The sequence below is a fragment of the Helicoverpa armigera genome, chromosome 25, assembly GCF_030705265.1.
Source record: "Helicoverpa armigera isolate CAAS_96S chromosome 25, ASM3070526v1, whole genome shotgun sequence".
NCBI lineage: Eukaryota > Metazoa > Arthropoda > Insecta > Lepidoptera > Noctuidae > Helicoverpa > Helicoverpa armigera.
Window position 1 is genome coordinate 6337249 of NC_087144.1, and position 8476 is coordinate 6345724.

General features: G+C 32.4%; 1 long non-coding RNA gene and 1 pseudogene across 1 annotated transcript; both read left to right on the top strand.

Moving 5' to 3' along the window:
* The first annotated feature begins 504 nt into the window (after positions 1 to 504).
* On the top strand, positions 505 to 1989 carry LOC110375552 (uncharacterized). Its single transcript, XR_010277739.1, has 3 exons — positions 505 to 643; positions 1195 to 1440; positions 1901 to 1989. It is a non-coding gene; the product is annotated as an uncharacterized LOC110375552 (long non-coding RNA).
* Positions 1990 to 2091: 102 nt separating this feature from the next.
* On the top strand, positions 2092 to 3961 carry LOC135118741 (uncharacterized; annotated as a pseudogene).
* The last annotated feature ends 4515 nt before the right edge of the window (positions 3962 to 8476 follow it).

Sequence of the window (8476 nt, forward strand, 5' to 3'; positions counted from 1 at the left end):
CGACGTGGATTTTGCATTTTTTGTTAAACTATGCACTTGAACCATACCATCATAATAATAACCGAGACATAAACCAGTCACCCTATCTCTCATAAATAAGTCAATGAGAGTTAGAGCGTTTTTCCTGTATCTACTTTTTTTATTAAGAAGTAACTTGAATCATTTTGCCTTCCCACTAATCACACGGTGTGATGTCACTTAAACCAATAGTCCGTGACCCAAATAAGACAGGTTTGTCGCTTAAACGCTTTTGGCTGCATCTATTTTGAACGCAGGGTGCTACTTAAAGCAAATAGTCGTTTTAGTTCAGATGTTTTGTTTGGTCGTTAAACCATTTAGTCCTACTTTTTTTTTAAATGTGTGTCGTTTAATACTGATGATAAAATTAATGATGAATAATGAAACATTTTGCCAGTATTCATAAAATACGAGTCGGTCTTTCAATCACAAAATTTTAATATGGTACATTTCAACCATGTCATATGATACCATATTCATTTCATCGACCGGGTGTCAAAAATCGTGATTTTTCAACTGGACTATCGTGCGCGGGCGCTTCAGTCTCACTCAAGAGTGCGCCGAGGACTGACGTGACGCGCGCAGGCCGCCAGTGTTTACATAAAACGCTCATCAAAATTTAATCGTAAGTACTTTAATATTTTCATTATTTACGTACCATTTTCAACTGAGATGTTATGACTAATTCGTTTTTATTGTTTATACTTGGATTATGTTACTTCTTCTATTGAGTTGTAGGTACTTAACTTAATACTTTAAGGAAGTGATGAGATGACAATATTAGTTTATTTTTCTCCATTTATGTGCGATGTTATAGATAATAATTATTATTATAAATATAAATATTGTAAATACAACACTCGTATCGTCTCTTTGGATGTAGTTATTTCAATTTTATTTTATTACAGTACCTAAACTTCGTTTATTGCTATACAATTAGCTAAATGTAACGTACAAATTACCTTTTTAGCTATCGTATCTATAATAATTGTATTTTTAGATTTGCACCGTTAATTTACTGTTTATTAAGAATGTTTTGATGTTTTATAAGTATTTTAGCTTCAATTATACAGTATTTATAAATTATAATTTGACAATTCTGACTTTAGTTTCACCTAACGTACTTCCTTTTAGTTATAATAATTAAAATAATAATTATTATTTTAAATATTTCAGATAAATATGGAAACAGAAAGACAGAAATTCTACAAACATAAAATCAAACGAATTTTGACCAAGGATGATGCATCTTCAGTGATTGATGAAAACGACAAATCTACCGTAACATTATTAGGAAGTACTTCTTATCATAAGCAAGTCAATGATTTCAGTATTATGAATTCGAGCAACACAGATCAACAATCAGAAACCTTGTTAGATGACAAAGTTGAACCGAACTTTCATGCGATTACTGTAAATGAGGTTGGTATATCCATAATTATTATACTACGTGTTGTATCTAGACTAATCCTAACTAATATTATAAATGTGAAAGTAACTCTGTCTGTCTGTCTGTCTGTCTGTCTATCTGTCTGTCTGTCTTTTCTTCACGCCTAAACTACTGAACCGATTTGTGTGAAATTTGGTACAGACATAGTTTGGAACTTGAGAAAGGACATAGGATAGTTTTTATTTAAAAAAAAATAAAATTTATTCCGGACATATAGCGCCATCTATTGGTACAAACCAAAAATATGCCGGAAGTCACTATTCCATGCGAACGAAGTCGCGGGCAAAAGCTAGTATTATTATAATTATAAAGAGGTTCAGAGTTAATCTCGGGTCCGATTTGAAAAATATTTCAGTGTTAAATTTATCGAAGTAGGCATTTATTTTGTACACTAACATAATTATTAAGAATTGTATTTTCTTACTATTTCAGACAAAAATGACAGATGAAAATGTATCTGATTTGAAGGATCGTGATATAATTATTAACGAAGTAATTATTGAAGTGGAGAGAGAGGTGATTTTTTTATTTACTTTATATTTTTACGTATTATTTTGATAAATAAAATACATTACTATAAGGTTTTATCAAAATAGTAACTTATATTTGAAATTTATTTTCAGTATCCAGAAGAAATAGACAAATCTGAAGTAATACAAATAGAAAGAAGTGTTAGTAACGATAGCCTTCAACCAACTATTACTGATATCATACCGGAAAAAGATATGGATTTATTGAGAAAATCTTTAGAAGATGATAAAGCTGATGATAATGGTCAACTAATCCCGACAACGGATGATCACCCAATACGACAGAAAAACAAACGGGTTGTATTAAAAAAAAGTTACGTTGACTTTTTAAGTGAAGACGAAGATTTTGCTTGGGATTCAAAATCCTGGAAAGAAACAGAGGAGTCGTCAAGCGATGAAGATAATAATGAAGCACCAAGAAAGAAAAATAAAAAAATCATAAAAGATGGAAAAGTAGGAGATGCAGGAGTAAAAAAGAAAAGAATAAATAGGAAAAAGGTACAAAAGGAATCTAGAAATAAGGGCGCTCAATATGTTAAGGCAGATGGTTCAATTGTTAAAGCAAGAAATATGAAACCGAATCCTTGTGTGGAAAAAGCCTGTCCCTACAAGTGTCAAGAAATAACAACAGAAAAAAGGAGGAGAGAGTCTTTCCGCAGATAATCCCCAAAAATATTTGAACATTTTTGGGGATTATCTGCGGAAAGAAAAAAACAGTGGATAGTATCTATGTCTTCTAAGCAATCCATAAAAAGAAAAAGGTCTAAAGACTCTATTTACAGGGACAACACTTACTTTTATTTTATTAATGATGGAGAGGGTCGACGACAAGTTTGTTTAAAGTTCCTCATGAATACTCTCGATGTCACTCAAAGATACATTTATTATACTTTGTCAACACAGGAACATGGTATGTCGAAAGAAGATGGAAGAGGAAAATGCATTCCCACCAACAAAACACCCAACGAAATTAAAGAATCAGCAAAATCTTTCATCAAAAGGCTACCGGCAGTACCATCACGTTACTGCCGCAAAGACACTACCAAACTCTACCTTCCAGTTGAATTCAAGAACATAAAAAATTTATACCGTTGTTATAAAACAGAACTTACCAGTAAAGGAGCCGATGTGGTCAGCGAGAAGATATTTCGCGAAATATTTAACACAAATTTTAATATTGGGTTTCATGTCCCAAAGAAAGATAAATGTATCAAATGCCTGCATTTTGAAGGACAGAAGCCAGAGGACTGTGCCGAGTTAAAAGATCATTTAGATGAAAAGGAGGCATCAAAGAAGCGGTTGGACTGTCATCGTCAATTAGGTAAAGAAAATCCTTCCTTTCTTTGCACATCTTTTGACCTCCAGAAGGTCCTTAATACGCCTCATGGCAATAACATGTTACTGTTTTATTCGAGAAAGTATGCTGTTTTCAATTTATGTTTCTACGAAAGCATCACCAGGAATGGTTTTTGTTTCATTTGGGGGGAAACAGAAGCAAAAAGGGGTGCAAATGAAATTGCAACTATTGTACAAAAATACATACAGAATGTGGATTCTCGAGGCACTATCACATCTTTGATCTTGTATTCTGATTCTTGTCCTGGACAAAACAAGAACAAAATAGTCCTCGCAGCAATACATAATGCTTTGTTGAAATCGACCAATTTACTTACAATTCAAATGAATTACCTTCTCCCTGGCCACACGGAAATGTCGGTAGATAGCATACACTCTACAATCGAACAATCCGTAAGAAATATTACTGTCTGGGCTCCTTCGCAATGGGCTACAATAAGTGAGCTAGCAAGAAAGGAACCAGCACCTTATATTGTTGAAAATCTGACTCACGAGGATTTTTTAGATTTTGATGAGCTGTCTGACAAATATTTTAAGGGCAACCTTGTTGGTAAAATTAGTAAAATCCGTATAGCAACATTTAAGAAATCTCACCCAAACCAGATGAAAGTTAAATTATCCATGAAAGATGATGCACCAGAAGAGAGCATACAAATCATTGCGAGACCTAGATCTATTAATAGTAGATATAATTCAAGTTTACCGATTACCAAAGCCAAATACATGGACTTGAAGAAATTGTGTGACACTGGGGTTATACCCAAAATATTCCATAAGGAATATTTAAATCTACAACATAGCAATACTACCAAAGAATGTTTAATAGACACAGACATAGAGGATGTCGATGAAAATGACAACTAAGTACCTGCATTATTTTTTATTACACTTGATTATTGTTTTCAGCAGCAGCTGTGTTTTATGAATACGAGAAGTTTCTTTGTTGATTTTATATTTTTTTTTATTTTAAAATTTTATTGTTATCATGTTACTACAAGTTTATTATGTTTAATTATACTTTAACTCAGTAAAGTTTTAGGATAACTAATGAATAAGGTCATAAACAATTTTATTATAATCGACGTTCCCACATTGAGACTGATTTTACTTAATTATAATACAAAGTACTAAAATTTAACTGATTTTGTTGATTAAGACTAAAAAGTTAATAAATATTATTTGATGTTCCTATTGAGACTGGTCTATAATGATTATAAATCTAAATAAATACTTTGATTGATATTGTGTTGTTTTTATTTATTTATTTATTCGATGTAAGCACCTTAGATTTTTGGTGATTGCGATATATCCAGGTTGTTTTATCAGCCATTGAAAGTCTTAGATGTAAATAAACATAAACATTAAACGTTACAATTTCAATGTCACATGTCACATAAGTAAATTAGCCTGTCAGTCATTTTGGTCTAAATTGGTAGTTGAGATAAATACCTTGGTTCTATTAATTTTGGGTTTCGTTACTTCATACTTTTTGGCTTACTCTGTAAATAGAATGCGTCGTCGCTTAATTTTTTTTCCCTGTAGCCAATTGTAGTTATGAAGTCACTTAAATCGTTTTTCCTGTTTCTAAAAAAGGGCGGATTGTTTTAAGCGACATTTATCTTTGCAATTAAAGGTCCGTTTTATTTGGTATTAGCATCAACAACTAGATATTTTTAATTAAAATTCAATACCGTTTACCCCATTAAAATAACTGCAGAAGTTTTTTTGTTATGAATTTTTTTTCGAAATTTCAAACTTTAAATGGCTCTCCTGTAAAGTTGCAAAAATGTCGCTTAAACCAATTAGCCCGGGAACCCTCGATATATATTGTTGACGCCTACCATGTACAGCTCAAAAGACTTTGTAGGGTTTAGTTTTTTTCTAAGATTAGTAATATGTGTTTTGTTGTCATGTTTTTGCCATCCCTTTTTTGTATGCCATTACCATACCACACCATGTAAAATTCAATAAGAAACGAAGAGAAATGTTTTATTTATATCAAGACCAAATATATACATATATATATATTCTCTGATCAGAACAGAGGTCTTTTTCAAGGTTTTTTAATTACTGAGAACATAAACACAACAACGAGTAGGGTGTGCGTTCGCGCAGCGGAATGTTGTTGAATTTAAAGATTTTAATTATGCAGATAATTAGTGTAAGACGTCCTATAATTGTGTATGGTAAATAAAAATTTGTGTATGCAGCCATTGTGGAGAAATTCACCAAAAACAGATTCCGCTGGGCGAACGTTGGCGAACGTTGTCCTGGCGGAACTTTTTTTAATCCATAGACTTTAGAAGAAAAGAGATGTGTCCGAAAATTAGTGTGTATTTGTGTATAATTGATTATGTATGAATGAAATCAGTGCATGCATAAACTTCGGAGAAATTCAAGTTTCCGCTACGCGAACGTTTGGCCATTAGCTAGTTTTCATATAAAGCGCTTACATAGAGAGCTGTAGATTTTTACATACGTTGTTTTGAATTTGTTTATATTTGTTTAAAAACAGATTTAGAAAAGTCGTAGGGTTTAAAAGATAAAAATATAAACGTAAAATACACTTATTAGGTCTTAGTTCTTAAAGTATGCAGGTTGGGGTCTAGATTTTCACGTTTACACAAACCTTATAAGTGTCTCCAACGTGTTGCCAAGTATCAATGATGTTCCGTTAGTAATTAAAAAGTTATAGGATATTTTACCATGAACAGATCACTGTTTACAAAGCAGTCGAATATCACGACGTTCTAAAGGAATTGCATGGTAAAATGTATGCCAATAATTAGTTTAATCATTCAACTATTCACTTGCAAAATTTCATGTCATTAAATTCAGTAATTAAAGAAAGACAATTATAATACTGACGGAGCATCGAAACCCTACATAATCCGACCAAGTTCGGATAGCTACAAAAAAGCGGCCGTGCCATATGTCTAAGCAACGTTCTTAACTTGGAAGGTTAGTATATTTATTAATACGGTACAGTTGCGTACACAAGAGTTGGGAAAAAATAAAACAATCGCATTTCTTGAATGAAAAATATTTTTTTAATAATAATGCCAGTATCTACGACATTTTAGTTAAAATACTTAACGTTTATTAACGTTATTTTTAATCACGTAGTCAAGTAATTTATGTAAGTAATAATAATAAAAATATTTTTGTACACTTATATTTAAATAGAGAAGTACTTGTTAATTGAAGATTTATTTTTATCGTAGAAGTGGCATTATAATTAAAAAAATATTTTTAAATCAAGAAATACAATTGTTTTATTTTTTCCTAACGCTTGTGTACGCAACTGTACCATATTAATAAATACTAACCTACCAAGTTAAGAACGTTACTTAGACATATGGCACGGCCGCTTTTTTGTAGCTATCCGAACTTGGTCGGATTATGTAGGGTTTCGATGCTAGTCAGTATTATAATTGTCTTTCTTTAATTACTGAATTTAATGACATGAAATTTTGCAAGTGAATAGTTGAATGATTAAACTAATTATTGGCATACATTTTACCATGCAATTCCTTTAGAACGTCGTGATATTCGACTGCTTTGTAAACAGTGATCTGTTCATGGTAAAATATCCTATAACTTTTTAATTACTAACGGAACATCATTGATACTTGGCAACATGTTGGAGACACTTACAAGGTTTGTGTAAACGTGAAAATCTAGACCCCTAACTGCATACTTTAATAACTAAGACCTAATAAGTGTATTTTACATTTATATTTTTATCTTTTAAACCCTACGACTTTTTCTAAATCTGTTTTTTAAACAAATATAAACAAATTCAAAACAAAGTATGTAAAAATCTACAGCTCTCTATGTAAGCGCTTTATATGAAAACTAGCTAATGGCCAAACGTTCGCGTAGCGGAAACTTGAATTTCTCCGAAGTTTATGCATGCACTGATTTCATTCATACATAATCAATTATACACAAATACACACTAATTTTCGGACACATCACTTTTCTTCTAAAGTCTATGGATTAAAAAAAGTTCCGCCAGGACAACGTTCGCCAACGTTCGCCTAGCGGAATCTGTTTTTGGTGAATTTCTCCACAATGGCTGCATACACAATTTTTTATTTACCATACACAATTATAGGACGTCTTACACTAATTATCTGCATAATTAAAATCTTTAAATTCAACAACATTCCGCTGCGCGAACGCACACACGAGTAGGTACAACAACTCCACCCTAAGACAACCCACTGACTGTATATTCTCACTTTTATTTCTCTAAGGCTAGCTAAGACAGACAACCACTGACCAAGTTTCATCAAGCTTTTTGTCAGGTATAAAATTTTATCACTTTCACCTCTTGTCAAGACTTTGAAACCACGTTTTATTAACTTTTCGAAAACAACAGAATTTAACTTTTTGAGATATAGCGAAACGAACATTAAGACGACCCACTGACCAACAAAACCTTTTAAAATCAACAATGACCAGCAACGAGTTAAATGTGTTGTGATTTCTAGAAAAAACACATTAACAGAAAATGTACCACAGACAGAGATGGGAAGCTTGTTTGGAGCGAGGCACGACCATCACTTCTGCTATTTTTACTTAGCGAATTCAATAAGTAACTGTAGGTACGCCTCAGGCAACCACCTCAAATGAACACCTCGAAATAAACGTAAATCCGAAATTCCGAACCGAAACGAAATCAAATCATGACTTCAACAATCACACTCCATGGCATGGATACATGGATTTTGTGGCATTTTTATGGTATAATGGTACTAAAACAAGATTAATTAACGATTAACAAGCACAAATACATAAATTATTAACTAACTTTTAACAATAATAAATAAAATTGCTGGGCTGTGTTGAAAGTTCTACTGAACATCTGAATGAATGAATGAATATTTCCTGCACCAGCCAGAGACAATTTTAAAATACGTTACTTGTGCCGCCCCCAGACTTTTGTTCGGACGCGGCCGTGGAGTGGAATTATTATTATAGCAGGAACAGGTTATACACGATCGTATACATGTTTTCTTCTTTTCTTCGTAGCTTTTTCACATCCTCTCTTTTTTATGGTTTCGTAAAAAAGTACCCCGCTGTCTAAACATAATGTGTATAAGTAGACCAAATA